General features: G+C 38.4%; 1 long non-coding RNA gene across 1 annotated transcript in view; it reads left to right on the top strand.

Moving 5' to 3' along the window:
* LOC112545835 (uncharacterized) overlaps positions 1–16,969 on the top strand; it is a 163,586-nt gene that overhangs the window by 59,505 nt on the left and 87,112 nt on the right. The window contains exon 2 of the long non-coding RNA XR_012905691.2: positions 3,358–3,444. This is a non-coding gene — a long non-coding RNA (uncharacterized LOC112545835). The remainder of the gene's footprint in view (positions 1–3,357; positions 3,445–16,969) is intronic.

Here is a 16,969-nt window from a genome sequence, read left to right as displayed (position 1 = left end):
GTTGTGGAAATCCTGCAGCTGCTAGAGCCTCTGTACATGGGGTATTCTCAACAGACCATTTCTGCTCTCTCCAAGGCCTCCTTATACCAGTAACATCAAATAAATTGGCCATATTTTAACTGAGAATCAGCTACAGTAGATTAACATAGCAACATGATTCCACTAAATATGCGACATAAAATGCATGTGGGTGTTGCCAGATCTCTCACTGCAGAATCAGGGTCCAATACGGTGTCTGTGTTAAGTACTGTAAATGAAAAATACATTTCCTCTAGGTTGCTCCTATCAACGTATGCATATAAGGAATGTGTTATGGATTTCATCATGATCATTATATAGAAAAATATTCCACTCCCATGAAAATAGTTGGTGTTTTTAACTAGCACTGGTGACACTAAATGCTCTGTTTATTTGAATGATTATCTTCTATCTTGGAAAAAAAAGTCTATTGTAAAGGCAAACAGCTGTAGCTCACAATAAGCAAGCATCCTCACTCTTGTTTGTTGCCAGAGAAAATGATTGTAATACAGACATGTATGCTTTTAGAATCTGAAGCACAAAGTAGTTGTAAATCACTGCCCATGGGTAACAATTACTCCACTCATTAATAGATCTCCCTTGTCGCTCATAAAATAACTTTGAAAATATCTCCTGGGACAGGGTGGGGGAAGTGTGTTTTATGATAATTAACAGCCACCTACTTTGTGAATCTCTAGTATTGCTGCTTTACCCCCATAACTGTTGGATTACATATGTAAAAACAGCAGATGATACAATGAATTTAAAGTTTGCAGTGGAAGTGCATGGGTTTGAATCATCCCCACTGGGGCCACTACATGCAATCCCGGGTGGAATGAAACCCTGTATTTACAATTTCATATTTTACTCCTTAGCAGCCACCTGTTTCAACCAAAAAAGGACACGGTCAGAATAGGGGATAAATTACTTATGGCATACAACAGAAAAGGAGCGATAAAAGATTAAAACATGAAATCTCACAGGGAACATTTTTGTATATTTAGGATATTTATAAACGCCAGTTTCAGATAATTCAGTACTATTCATTAATAAGCTCTTCAACATTTTCAAGAATAAGAAGCAAATTCACTGCGCATGTGAACAGACAACTCCAAAAAAGTCAGTAAATTGTTACAAGTGGATTTGGTCTTGGAAGTCTATCACAATATGCTTAAATATTTTATTCATATATAATTTATACATGTATAAGTGCCTGATTTGTCAAAGACAATGCAATTGTCTGAGAAAGTGGTATATGAACTAAAATAGTTTTGTGTTATTGCCCAGTAGGCAGTTAACCATTTACAAAGAGATCAATTTGTAATTGGCTTGTGGGTAAACCAATAAATCTCCATGGTCTGGTCTTTCACTGGCTCTCAAGAGCAGTAAAAACAAATCATTAATTACTATAAAAAACAAGCTCAATATTCCTTAAATATATTTTAAGATGTGTTCCTAACCTACCTACCTTTATATTTTTTTTGCTAAAAAGAGTACAGTAACTTCCAAACATAAAATGGAACAACACTGGGTACACACAAAATATGGCATTTTCATCGGGCTCATCTACTGCTGTAAAACGACACACATTGGGCATGAAAATACCCCTTGAGGAAACTCACACATCATAAAACGATGTGAGAGAAACTTCAATGGGAAGGACTTTGAATAGTCTGTTACTCAAAACGAGCAGGTATTGCTTATTCCAGAGTGTTAGCATCACATCTGAAAATTGTCTATACCAGATTCTGTTCTTAAAAGGTAATTAACATACCTAGAATTTTAAATAATTTATATTCAAGTAGGCCCAGATATATCAGTTGTGTCAGTGATATGAAAGCAGACCTCTTTTTAAATACTTCAGTCAATTTGTTTTATGTCTTCTCCCCCTCACACTAAATAATCCCAATTTGGCGATTAGTTTTATGTTTTATCATATTGTCAAAAGACCACAATCAGCTTGGGGCCCCATTATGCTAGGGATTGTATAAACAAGGAGTAAGAGACACTCCCAGTTCTGAAGAATTTGCAGTCTGATTTTAGGCAGGATGCAACAAGTGGCTATAACACACAATCATGGGGGAAGGAGCACAAGCATTACAGTGACAGCAACATATGGTTACATTACTTAGCTGTGCACACAATTCATGGTTGGGAGTCATTTGCCTTTTAAAACCGATAGGCTAAAACCAAACAGAACAGCTACAATCGCTGGGATTTACAGTCAAGGCTGTCAAATGCACAGGTCCATCTCACACGGCTATATAATGATTAATGACTATTTGAAGTACTATAGCACCTAAGAACCTCAGTCATAGACCAAGAATCCATTGTGTTAGGAGCTGTATAAACACAAGCCTTCATTTTAGATAACATCTACAATTGTTTTACCACTAGGATCTTTAAAATTGTTTCCCTATTTTGAATGTATCTGTAAAAATAAATCAATGGTAAGGACCCAATCCTCCAAGGCCGAGTGACCTCAATTTCTATAAAAAATAATGGGAACCAGGGTGCACAGCACCCTTGATAAGTATTCAACAGGATCTGTCCCTAAAGCAAAATATTAATTTACAGCCCCAAATTTTGGGTTGTTGTTAGACACAGCTGAAAGTTTTACTGTGAAGCTCATCAGTTATGTCTAACAAAATTGTCAATTGACTTTTATCTCAGGAAGATAGATAGATATCATGCCTACAGAAAGGTTGGGAGAATTTAAAGGGCTTTGGTAACATCTGACAATCCATCAGTAAGTCTGAGGTCAATGCTTTACAAAAAATAACAAAGTATTTTATGGTAATGTCTCTATAATTCTTTTTTTTCTGTCTGAGGCCTGGGTTTAGGTTTGGAGCGAAGTAAATATAGCTTAGAAGGGATAAAATCTTAATCTCTGTGAAATTTAGTGTGGAATATAAACATTAATCCAACCTCTGTGACCTACTAAAAATGAATACTTGATCTGCTCCCACAGATGTCAGTAGCACCACTCCCATTGACTTCAATTGTTCGGGATCAGGGCAGTAATGAAGAGTAAAACCATATATTTGGACTATTGGACTTGTACATATTGCTCTTCTCATTGGGGATTTGAGTCAATGCCCCATGCAGTCCAGGGGCAGATCCTCAGGTGGTTCAAATTGTCATGGCTTTAATGGAACGATGAAAATTTATATCAGTTGAGCATCTGCCCCAAACAAGCTCCTGCCCTTGCCTTCAATGGACACTGGAGCAGATTCTAGTGGATAGAGCTTTGGTGTTAATGATGAAATTAAGGAGGCATTTGCTATCCAAAATTTTAATTGTGGCAGGCACCACTTTACATTTATTTTCTCATTGCAGTGTTTTACCCTGAAGTTGTCAAACTGTGTCATTCCAATGTAATGTGACAGAAACAACCTGCCCTGATGGAAGCCACTCCTGCGGCAGGTAAAGAGATCTGGAAGACATTTGAAAACAAGAAACAACTTTATATCTGCACCCACTATAATTTGATGTAGCAACTAGCAAATACTCAGACTGAATATAGAAGAGTAGAAACAGAGCAGGTATTAATATATCTGTTCTTCCCACAGATTGGCAAGCAGCCTAAATCCACTGCTACCTGAAATTATGCCAACCTGTTAGGCACATCTGAATTTAAAACTAATCTCTTATTTGCAATCAAAGCATCTACAAAGCTGATGCTTGTAATGGGTTTTATTATACTGCATTAAATATTGTTGTTGAAATTTGCATTTGCAATGGCCAATTAGTATATTTATTTATTAGAATTTAGTCATGCTACTTCTAGTAAATGAAATGCAGCCCATAAGAACATAAATAGGATTATTAGCTACATTCCCCTTTTTCCTCTTTTATAGCCTTCATTATTTTTGCACAAATGCCAGGAAATTTTTTTTGTGAAAAATTAAGTTTGCATGAAGACTTGCCCGCTCTCCAAAGCTGTGATGACATTCAATTTGATTGCGAGTTACACCACATTAAAAAAGACGTTTTTCTGAGCACAGCGGTTAAAACCCAGACGCCTACATTTATTTACATTTGCAATGCTTCTGCCATGTATATAGTGATACAGTGAACTACTTAGCTTGTGGAATGAAAATAACTTGCATCTGTGTTAAATGTCAGACGAAATTTTAGCGCTGATTAATAAGTAATAAATACATAATTAGAAAAAAAAGTACTCGCAAAACTGCTGTGTGTCTAAATCATCATTCATCCTTGAACTGAATGATCAGACTGAAATAAATACAAGATAGCGAATTTCATTACATGACCTATCTCCTTTTTACAGGAGTATTCAGGTTTTGGAATAATATCGCTTTTTACTACTTTGCTTTAAATGAAGGATATAATATTTCCATCATTATTTATTAAGATGTAGTATGTGACCAAATATGTTCTGGTTTGGTTCAACATAAATTGATATTTATTTCATATTAAGAGTCAAATGCCAAGAAAAAGGATTTTTTTAACTACTTTTGGACTTATTTAAATGTTTCTTCCTATGCTCAGTCAGTTTGGATTAATTTAGGAAATCACAAATAAGAGAAAGTAGAGTGAGAAATGAGATGTGCTACAGACAGGAAGTTCAGATCCATATTGGAAAATCCCTAAGTTTAGACCCAGGTTTTCTTTTAATTTCATTTCTAATTATAATACTTCACTTACCTGGTGTTTTATAATTTGAGGATCCCAAAGTACTGTATAATTTTAACAGTTTAATATTCTGGTCAATTAAGGACCTATTTTGTTATCTGGATCAATTGAGATCCTGATAGGTTAATCCTTTGGAGTACAGAGCAAGCCTCCATAAAAGAGCTTTTTTTCCATGCGGAAACATTTTGTGGGCCTGAGGGTGGAACTCTTAGCTCCAATGAACCAGGCTCTCTTGTACAGCAGGGCTGAGAACAGAACACAGGGCATTATAGTCATTCTGGGTTTTGGCTCAGTTGATACATCCTGTACATGTACCCACTGACCACCCCCCCCCCCTATAATCTTCCCACAAGCCTTCTCTCAGCATAGAGGTATGGAGATAGTATCTGTGGTGAGCAGGGGAATCACCCGATGCTGCTTCTCAGACCCTTTACATAGAGTTTTAATGCTATTTTTGGGCCTTTCACTGGTTAGTAGACTATCCTATGCACTCACCCCGTCACTGGGTTGACATCACCCAGCTACAGGAGATCAATGGCAGAGACCTGAAGCAAGAAGTCCTGCTCTAATGTATGTAAAAAATTTCCTTCCCACCTGCCTGTATGTCTTGGCCAGCATTTAAAATATTGCATATACTTATTGAAAAGTGACTCTTCAAAGAGTTCTCCTTATGTCTGCCTGTCATAGAACATTCACATTCATTTAACACACTGGTGTGTCTGAATGGACATGATGGTGGTCCCAATGGTGGGATAGAATTAGTTTTGTCAGAAACAGTTTATCCCTTTAGCTCAGGTTAGAATGATCTAGTAAGAAGTATTTACAATGTAGCAGCCCGCAATAGATCTATAAAATTCCAAAAGACTGAATTAACAGGGAATTTTCCAGCATGGTGTAGGTCCCTCAAAATGAGCTGTCAATTTTACTGTAGACAAACGCCAGATGCATAGCTCCCTACAAGCAATTATGTGCATTCATTGTGGAAACTACTTCGGTGCAAATATGGGGGTAGAGAATGTTATTTTAGATGCCATACAATTAATTAATTAATAATCATGCATACAGATTGATACATATTCATGGGATATAAAGGGAGAATAAAGACAGCTATTTGTTCTGCAGAATTTGCACTTTAAGTAGAAATTTAATGCGCTACTTAAAAATATTACACTTATTACACACATAGGTCTGTTGATACATTTGTAAATCTTAAGAATACAGGTATCTGAAGAAGTGGGCTGTGCCCACGAAAGTGCATGATACCGCCTACATGTTTTGTAAGTCTTAAAAGTGCTACCAGACTATTTGTTGTTTTTTAAGTTCAATCTATTTTGGACAGTGTAGAAAGTTTGCAGTTCAAGGATTTTAGCATCTGAAGAAATATTGGATGTATCCTAACAGAGCAGACAACTGGCCTTTTAAAACTTGTTTCCAGTAGGGGCCAACATCTGATGCTTGATCTTCAAAGGAAAACGAAACACCATTAATGCATTTAACCCAATTCTCAATTAACATGCCCTCTGTGGCCATCTGCAGTACCCTAAAGCACAGTAATTGGTTCCCTTTCTTTGAGCTTGCAAAATAGTATATGTTTTTAATAGCAATAAAATTATCTCTCCCTACAAATAAAAATAAAAATTGACTTTGCTTTTTCAGCAGCAAATTCCAGCAGGCTGACTATGCTATATAAATTAGAAACAACAAAAGGAAATGCCAACTATATCAGACTTTAGTTTTAAATGTTTCTTTGTTCTTATACTGTAAACCAAGATGTTAAAGGACCACCCTATCAGACTTCAACATAACCTTCTTAATTTTCAATACCACAATAATTTTCTATACTCTCTTCTTCTCTCCTAGCTAAATAATCCCAATTCTTAAAATCTTTCTGTATATTAGTCCACCTGTACCTTTAGCTATCTATGTTGTCCTTATGTGTGCCATTTCAGTCACTATTATGTTTTTCTTAAAGCAAACAAAACTGGACCTTAAAAGTCCAAATGGAAGACATAGCATTTCTCAGCAGAATGTCAGTATGGACCTGATATTGAGAGATGCTGAGCACCTGTACTTTCCTTTTGTTGCAGTACAGGCTCTGTCCTTGTGTTTTTGTATTACTCTCTATCTCTCTTTTTAATCTACCCAAATATTCTATTTACTTTTTAAGATGCTCTTCTATGCAGATTTCTCTGCTGTATGGCTTGCTTTATTGATCTAGCAATACAGCCCTACAAATCTGTGTACATCTGCTTTTTATCTGTGGGTATCCACATCTGCAGATATGGATGCAGATACTGCTGCTCATTTTTGTGGCTATGAATGTGAATGCGGATACAAATTTTGAATCCAGAATCCTGCAGATTTGTGGGTATTTATATTGGTGGGTATCTGCATCCATGGATGTGGATATTCGCGGATCAATTTTGGAGATGCAGATACCAATTTTGTAAGTGTGCAGGGCTCTATCTATCATTGATTTCTCCTAACACTTTCCCTTCATAGGTTCAAGTAAATTCGGATCCAATGGACTGGATCCAATGAATATTGAAGTCAATTAACAGACTTTTGCTGACTTAACAAGGGCTTATGTGGGAAGGTTAAACTGCTTTTGCTGATGTGTTTTACAGCACCCACATTTCTAAGCTGAACTGTGAGTATGTGCCACTTGGCTATGTAGTCCTTCAAGAATGTTTAAATCTTTCTGCAGTTTCTTTGCAATCCTTCAGAGTTTTCCACTAATTGAAATTTCATCTACAAAGACCAACAACTTGTTGCTCGCTTGTCCCTTGAAATCACCAATAAATACACTGGCCCTCATTCCAAATTTAAGGCACTCACTCTGCAATTTTTTCCCCTTGGAAGTGTAGCCATTCATGATAACAGTCCTATTTCCAGCCTTTTAAAAAAAGGATTGCACCTCAGATTTGGGGTTGTTTACTTTGGATTTGGGTCTAAATTTTAAAGAAGGCCTCCACCTATTCTTAATATTCTTTCTGAGATATTATTTCAGACTTATTGTAATGCTGTAGGTGTGACCCTAAAGAGGGAAAGACATCCATTGTGCTATGTACTGTACAAACATAGAGAAAGGCAACATTTTTATTGCATGGGATTTATAACCAGGTAGATTTTTCCAACCCCCAATCCTCTCTAGCCTATCCTAGTCAGTTCATGTTTTCTTCACTGTACAACCTCCCCTCACTCTTTACAATCTAAACTCTCTTTCTTGTTTAACATATATTCAGGGATTACCGTATCCTATCAATTTTTACTGGCCCATCCGTTTTCTGAGCTATTGCTTCCAATGACCTCCTCTTGACAAGCTCAGGCATCATAAGTAACACAAAACTCACAGGACTGCAACTTCCCATGGCAGTCATAGCTAAGATCAGGATTATATATTCTGTATGTTCTGAAATCTGCCCAGTAAAAAAAATAGTGCTAAGCAAAGATAATATATTGACCAGCCAGTTGTAAAGGGAGAATTCTACAGAATTAACCAACTTTTAGAATCTTTATGCAGAGTTCATATATGAATACAGACATGAGTTAAAGAATTTTGTTAGATGTATTTCATTAATATATTATACGAATGCATATAGAGACATAGCCTATAAAATACCTGGCCTGATTCATCCCTGTGTTATTCTGCATTTACACCAGTGAGCTGCAACAGCATAAAACTGGAGCAATGTAGTAGTAAATTAAACCCACTGCACACACAAATGACATACAGATGTAGTGACTATAAATGTAGAGTGTGAAACATTGTGAGATTTCAATATGTTCACAGTATTTAGGTAATTATTGTATATATTTTACTCCATCATGCAAAGGGCATCATCATATTTGCTGGTTAGTAGAGTTACAATCTCTGAAGAAATTAGAAGAGAGAGCGAGAGAGAAAGAGAGCAAGTGAGCAAGAGAAATCTCTTAAGTATATGAGGTCTACTTCCTCCCCAAATTATAGAATAATTTTGCTTCAGATGTACAAGGCAGATTACCTCATGACAGTTGGCTTGTAAACGTATTAAATGGACGGCAGCATAGTGAGTGTCCTTCAAGATGAATTTCTTGTCATCTTTTCTTGTGAAAAGAGGTTTATCCCAGCCCTTCAAAATCTGTAGGGTATCCTATTTTTTAGTCTCAAAAATATATTTGGTTTTCTTTGAAGATGAATAAAATGGAGATGCTATTATATTCAATTCCTACTTTGCAGCATGCAGAAATTCCTTTGCTATTAATACGCCAGAGAAACAGATTTCTTTGATTTTTTTTTTAGTTTAGAAGATCAAAAGCTGTCAGAAATTGTTTCAAAAGAAAAATAAATCTTTGAGAAGTTGGATTGGAAATAATGACTCTCCAGCACGTTGCATATATAGTACTTAGAACTGTTTAATGGTAGATGTTGTTATAGTTGTGTTTGTCCCTTTACTACCACCATTCACTGAGATGCTATATCAATTTTATTCCCCACCCTTCTCTGCAGGTATATTATTAGAAAACAGGATATGAAGGGTGTTTATTGCAACTTCTAGCAAGTATTTCCCCAGGTAAAAGAAAATAGGGCCTGTTTGGGGAAAGAGGGAAGGTGCAATACAGCTCTGGATTAACAGGAAAAAAATTATTCTGAAATGCAGTTTGAAAACAATACAGATTTTTCAAACCATTGATATGCAAGCTTAGTTTTGTGCTAATATCAAAGCTTATTTTAAATTTCATAATTAGTATTTTGGAGATAAGGAAGGCATCAAGCTGCAAAAGAGAGATGAAATGGCACCTGTTTATTTTCAGTTTTTGCTATGCGAGGTCCCTGACCTGAGCAATGCGTTTCATGGATGGTAATCTTTGCAGGAGTCTCATGTGCATTAAGACTACTACAGATATTGCCCTCTGTGTGCATACAATATCCCTGGCATATCAGAGATCCATATGTGCTGTAGAACTTGGAGATGTGATAACAATGAATTTGAGACTCTGTTTGGATTAATGTCCTCAAGAAACATGGTCAGCAATTAGCTATGCTGCAATGACTGAAAACGGATAAAAAAAAAAAAAGAAAGCAGAGACTTAAACAAGAGGATTAAATATTGATAAACATTAGAAGTTATTGGAAATTGCCTTAAATTTGTGTAGGATAGCCTGCAGCTAAACATCAAGATGTTATTGAGGCTTTCAATGTTTTCAGTGTTAAAGCTTTAAACCAATTTTAAATGTACAACTCAGCCCTAATTGTGCCATATGTACAATTGAGTATTGGGGACAACATACATTTATTCATGATCAAGGGCATTTATAATTGTTATGCTGGCAAATAAAGAAGTCAAAGACTTTTTTTGGTGGGGGAGGGCGGAAGAGAAAGGAGAGAATATACTTTTAATTCCAAATTAAAATGTTTAGTGCCTTATAAAGCAGTTGCTATTTAAACTGCCAATAATGTTTAACATGAATTTACTCACCACTGCCTATCCTCATACTGTATAATTTATAACACTAAGCCCTTTCAATACTCCAAAATGCCAGATAAACTTTTCTCATTTGCTCTTAATTTGGTCACGCAGGATAATACCAACATCTGAAGGCTCTTTAAACTGCTTTTTAAAATGCATTCCTGAAAGCACCACCAATGCCACCTCTGCTCCTTGTCATCTTCCATAATTATTTCCAATCCAAAGCGGTCCTTAATGCGCTTATTAATCTGGCATTCTCCTCAGTGTGAAGCACATTCAGCTCTATTAATTTTTAAAAACCCTTTTTTATGGGGGACTGCAGATGCTTGGCTATTACTGAAAAGCTATTAGAAGTTAACACCTTTCTCTCCCCAGAGACTGGCATCATCCTATGCCTCTAAATGCCACCCTATTTTACATTATCAGCTGCTAAGACTAAGTATTAGAGACTTTTTTTTTACTTCTGAACTGTTAATGCTATTATTAGCTAATGGCAGAGTTCTGCATAGCGTATAGATACATACACTCTTGGTGCATGCCTACAGCATATAGACTTTTATTTATCTGGTCTCTGAACAAAAATGGCTCTCAGTCCTTCCACTCACTAACTAGGAATGCTTAGGGGAGCTATCTGCCTTAGCTCCCAAGAGTGAAAATTATTTATGGCTTTTCTTAATGTTTATATTACATCCATGCCCATTTTTTTTAAGAGGAAAAAAGTGAAGAGATGGATGCTGTTTTCCACCAACCTGTTTTCCACAAACCTCCAAATTGAAGTATTTTTTTGAGGATTATTTCTTATAGAAATGTGCCATGGCTTTGTTTCCATTGATTTGTGAGCCTTCACTGAACGATTGGAAACTAAAGACATGTTAACAATGCTATTTCTAAGCTGGGAGCAAATATCATGAATGGTCTTCTGTTCCAGGCTATTCATTTCTCAAACTAACTGCTGCTGTAGAAGTCAAACAGAGTCCGGTCTTAAGCATGGGCCGAGGTGTTCCTGGTAACTCCTTAAATCCAAGCCTCATTCTATGATATCTAGATGTATCTATAAGCAAGCCTCTGTATATTCTGTGATTCTGTGTCTGTGAAATGTGCCATGCAGCTCAGAAACGTGCTCCAGAATCTCAGGTTTCATTTAAAAAAGGCTTTGTTTCTAGCCCTCATGAAGGTGAAGAACACCTCAAAACTGTGAACAGTCTATAAACAGACAAGAGACAATCCCTCCCTTGAAGACCGTGCGGCTACGTCTACACTGGCATGATTTTCCGGAAATGCTTTTAATGGAAAAGTTTTCCGTTAAAAGCATTTTTGGAAAAGCGCGTCTAGATTGGCAGGACGCTTTTCCGCAAAAGCACTTTTTGCGGAAAAGTGTCTGTGGCCAATCTAGACGCGCTTTTCGCAAAAAAGCCCCAATCGCCATTTTCGCGATTGGGGCTTTTTTGCGGAAAAGAAATCTCTGCTGTCTACACTGGCCCTTTTGCGCAAAAGTCTTTCGGAAAAAGACTTTTGCCCAAACGGGAGCAGCAAAGTATTTCCGCAAAAAGCACTGATTTCTTAGAGTAGGAAATCAGTGCTTTTGCGGAAATTCAAGTGGCCAGTGTAGACAGCTGGCAAGTTTTTCCGGAAAAGCGGCTGATTTTCCGGAAAAACTGGCCAGTCTAGACACAGCCTGCATGTCTGAGGAGCAGGTTGGCTTAAAGTACTGGTAATGCCTTTGCAGCTAGATCCCTGATTTGAATGCAGTCCAGGACAGTGGAGAAAAGTAGCTATTTTGTGGCCCATGTGAAATGAACACTGATTGTCACAGTCCAATTCTTAGTGGACAGGTATTCATATTATTAACCCCTCCCCCTCAAATCTGCCAATGTTGGTACTAAATGGGCCCTCTGATTAATATCTGTGGAGAAGACAGGCATTGAACTGGCATGGAGACTGACCTTCACCATCTGTTAGACATGTCCAGGTCTGGACACACTTGCTGCTAGTGTTGCATCTGTTGCTGGATAAACAGGGACGTCAGAGCTTGATCATAGGTCCTGGTTCTGGCTGCCTTAAAGGGAGAGCCAAGGATTTTCTTTTGACATAGGTCAATCTTTAGGTGGCCTCCGGGCAGTATACATAGCTCTAAGCCACCTGCTTCCTGCTCCTTGGATATGGGTCATGCCAGGGAGAGAGGGGGAGAAAAGTTTACAGAAAACTGCCTGATCCTCAGGCAGTCCAGCAATTCCACAAGAGCAAAGAGGCTGGTGTATACAGCTTAGGGTCAGGGTGATGAAACAGTGATTTAGAACCATCCTTCTTCTGCTCTTTTCAGCTGCCCCAAATTTAAACTCACATGGTGGAAAACTGAGGTGCTTAGTCTCGAGGGCTGTCAAATCTGGTAGTTTTCATGAGCACCAAGTTCATTTTGAAACATACTTACGTGTTCAGTGGAACCATTGTAAATTGGAACAGCATTTCTTTAAAAGATTGGTAGAAAACGATGTTGTATTTGGCATGGTACTGGGTCCAGACTTCTGACTATAAGCTCACTTTTTACTTAGTTCATTATAAGATATTGATGCAGAATCCAAGTGGCTGATTTGTCTACTCATGGGCTGAGGAAAGCCTGTCACTGTGTTCAAATATCTATGCTGGAATAAAAAATGGATGCGATGACACTAGAGAAAACTATGATTAAATTATATCTTAAAAACATTGTTATTGTGACACAGAATGACAAAGCTGGAACACTCTGACCCAGAATAATGTCATTTTGTAGAAAAAGCCATAAGGAATGCTGCCTCCATTAATTGTTTCAAAGGAGTAGCCAAATTAGTCTGTAACAGGAAAAACTTTAGAAACAACAGATAGTCTGGTAGCACTTTAAAGACTAACAAAGCATGTAGATGGTATCATGAGCTTTCAGGGGGCTGTGCCCACAAAAACTCATGATATCATCTACAAGTTTTTGTGGGCACAGCCCACTGAAAGCTCATGATTCCATCTACATGTTCTGTTAGTCTTTAAAGAGCTACCAGACTATTTGTTGTTTTTTAATTTTTTCCATTAATTATGCATTTCCGGGAGATTTTTAGTTCATATGACAAAGCTAAGCATGAGCCTGAATTTCTTGAGCACTTTTTAGCCCAGTTTCAGGTGATCAAAACTAACATTTTTTCTTCCTTTTAAATTTAGGGAAAAAGCTTCTTAGAAAGCTGCAAAAATAGGAATTTAGATATATTTAACCTTCCAAGGTGAGTAGGAGCCCCACATCACCTTAGAAAATCAGTGTCTGTTGCATAATATTATTAATTATCCAGAGAGTAGAATGATTCTTCTGAAGATTAGGTAATAATGCAATTAGTCACATTCATATTAGTTTACTCAATGGACATAAATTGCTTCCTCAAAGTCATTTCAGTCCATCCTATGATTACTCAGTTAGTAAAAGTGTTTTCTGTAGAAACACTTCCTATTTATACAGCTTCCCATTATGAGGTGTTTGAAATTCTGTATACAAGTTACTACCGTAAGTGTAATAGATCTAGACCACTTTCCTATAAATATATACCTCAGCCAATCTGTCAAAGGAAAGAAAATGGAAAAAGAAAAAGTTTCATAAAAATAGAAAGATCCGGAATTGAAAGCCTTTACTGGACCCCTGAAGAGAGTTACAGAGGGATTCTGGCAGACATATATGGGAAAAGGATGAAAGAGAGTCCTTGAATTGAGAAATGTGTTGACCCATTCTAGTAGGACTTTAAGGCAGAAACAACTTAACTGCTCTGGAAAAACACAGAAGTACCCAAGTTCTAGACCTTAAGAGGTACTATAAATCATGAGCAAGGTGTTGCATTAAATCTCTGGTTTACCAGCAACCAGTGTGGATTAGAGAAGGGCTATTTGTGTATATCATGTTTCCATCTTGGACATAGTATTTTGCTTCTCTTCACTGAATTTCATCTTGTTGATTTCATACTGATTCTCCAGTTTATCAAATCACTCTGAAGTCTAATTATGTCCTTCAAAATGCTTGCAACCCCTCCCAGTTTGGTGTCACGTTCAAATTTTATGAGCATATTCTCTGCTCCATTAACCAAATCATTATGAAAATATTGACTAGGACTGGATCCAGAACGGATCCCTGCAGGACCAATTAGATATGTGCTCCCAACAAATCTTTGACAATTGCTCCTTCAGTACACGTTTTCAACCAGTTGTGAACCCACCTTATAGTAATTACTTCTAGATCACTATTCCCTAGTATGCCGATGAGAATGTCTTTAGGACTGTATCAAAAGCCCCACTAAAAGCAAGATATATATCACATCTGCTGTTTCTCCCCATCCATTAGACTAGTAATTAGGGATGTTAAATTGCGGATAATTAGTTAATCGAGCAGTCGATGGAAATTCCATCAACTACTCAATTAATTGATAAGGGTGGAAAACTGCAGAGCTGCAGTGGGGTTAGCTTCCCTCAGGCTCTTAATACATTTAAAAAACAGAAGCGCAGCATGAGGGACCAGGAGCGAGCTGGGCCAGTTGATTCCCTGCTCACTCCCATCCCTCCTCCCCCGCCCGCCCCCCACTATGCCTGTGCCTCCTCTGCCCTCCCAGACAGTGTTGGAGGGAGTCGACTTTTAAGCTGGCTCACCTCAGCATCGGCTCCTGCTCTCCCTCCTTGATGCTTCTCACTGCTAAAGGCAGCAAGATGGGGCGGGTGGGGGTGGGGAAAGGAACTGACTAGTTGAGTCACTACTTGACTTTACGATAAGCATATGCTTATCGGGGAGTCAACTGGTTGCTTACAGCCCTACTAGTAACCCTGTTGAAGAAGGAAATTAGGTTAGGTTATGTCTACACTAGAAAGGTTTGGCAAAAGAAGTGCTATTGACATGCCAAAGTTGCCAAAAGTGACCACTGGTCAGACCAGTTTTTCTGCCTTCCATTATGGACATTTCATAGCCACATTGCTAGCACTCTGTTGACAGAGCAGAGCAATGTGGTTAAGTATCCCACAGTGCAGTGTTGTGGGAAGGCAGAGCTACTTTGTGAGCTCTCTGTGCTGACAAATGTCAAAGCGGCACAGAAGTCTCCCTAGCCCTTCCCCTGCAGCAGCAGTCTGCCTGCCACTGTTTCTAGTGCTGGGCAGAACAGGAAGGAACATTTCAGTGATTTGTCATTGTTCCCCAAAAGAAGCAGTTCACTCAGCTGTCAGATATTTCCTGGAGCTTTGAAAGGGGATGGACACATGCCTGCAGGGCAGCAGAGATCACCAAAAACTGAGCACAGCCCTCAGGGAAGGCATTGGGGGATACTGGCAGAAGCCAGTTCTCTTGACAAAACAAACAGCAGAGTCCACACTGGCTCTTTGTTGACAATAAGCGGGGGTGAAAAGATAAAAATCTCTTGCAGGGTTTTTTTGTCCCCCAAACTGGATGTTTTTCCCCACAAAAGTCACACTCTCACTGTTTTCTCCAGGGCTTGACAAACTATACAATCTACTCGCCCATGGTGAGTAGATTTCAGCCACACGCCCCATTCATTCGTGGTGCGCGCATGCGCAATGCGGCTCTTGTGCATGCACAGTACGGGGCTGGCGAGTGATTTTCACCGCCGTTTATCAAGCCCTGGTTTTGTCAACAAAAGGCAGTTTTTGGTGGCACAACGTGGTAGAGAAGACAAGACTTTAGTTTGAATGTGATTTGTTCTTTACAAACCTTTGTGGGTTATTACTTGTCACTACAAGTGGCAGCAAATTGTACTAATCTGTCCTAGAAACAATGAAATCCTGAATGACTATCATGAGAGCCTGGCTGGAGAGAAGGCTGACTGGTCCTGAGAACCAGACATGGGAATGGCCATTCTGCAGAATTGTTACACCATAACTCTTCCATGCTCTGAAAGCAACCTACAAAGTGCAGGTCAGCCTCAGGTGTGGGGTTAAAGAGAATGAACGAGCCACCCGAATTCCCATAAATTCCACCAAAGTTAATAGTTGCAGGTTTAAAACAAACAAAAAGAAGTACTACTTTACACAATGCACAGTTAACCTGTGGAACTCCCTGCCAGAGGATGTTGTGAAGGTCAGGACTTTAACAGGGTTCAAAAATGAACTAGATAAATTCATGGAGGATTAATAGCTATTAGCCAGGATGAGTAAGAGCAGTGTCCCTAGCCTCTATTTGTCAGAAGCTGGGAATGGGCAACAGAGGAGGGATCACAAGATGATGATTCTCTGTTCTGTTCGTTCTCCCTGCGGGAACTTAGCATTGGCCATTGTCAGAAGACAGGATACTGGGTTAGATGGATCTTCAGGGACGAGAGAAACTCATAAAACCCCTATAAAACATTTTAGGGAAAAAATGGCTGAGTGGTGACTGTAAATACCAAAAAGCAAGTTGGCCCGTGACAAATGTTTATATATTCTTTATTAAGCACCTACAGCCTGCTCAGCCCTGTACAAGATACAGACATGCACCCATCCCCTGGTACACCTAAATCTTTTAGTCACCTTAATGCTCTTTTTAACAACAAGCCAACCAGAGGCAGGAACTACAGGAATCTGAAGTCTTCTTTAACTCATGTTCAGGTACCTGTGTCTCCAAGGCATCATCATAGCAGCAGGAAATTATGGAAACACAAGGGAATTTCAGCCGTCCTATTTTCCCAGTCATTCCCCATGAACCATGGTGGATTGGGATGGTTGTGATGTAGTAAAGTACTGCTGCACAATGATTCTAATGAAAGCTTCAGAACAGGAATGAAGTTCAGGTTTTGACTTGAAAAAATCATTAACCCCAACAAATTTGGGGTGGCTTTGTACTGATTAAAATGTTTGCCCAATCCTAT

Source organism: Pelodiscus sinensis, chromosome 8 (genome assembly GCF_052426305.1).
Source record: "Pelodiscus sinensis isolate ZL-2025 chromosome 8, ASM5242630v1, whole genome shotgun sequence".
In the NCBI taxonomy this organism is placed as follows: Eukaryota; Metazoa; Chordata; order Testudines; family Trionychidae; genus Pelodiscus; species Pelodiscus sinensis.
The sequence above is the reverse complement of the archived record's forward strand: the minus strand, read 5'-3'. Positions and strand labels throughout refer to the sequence as shown.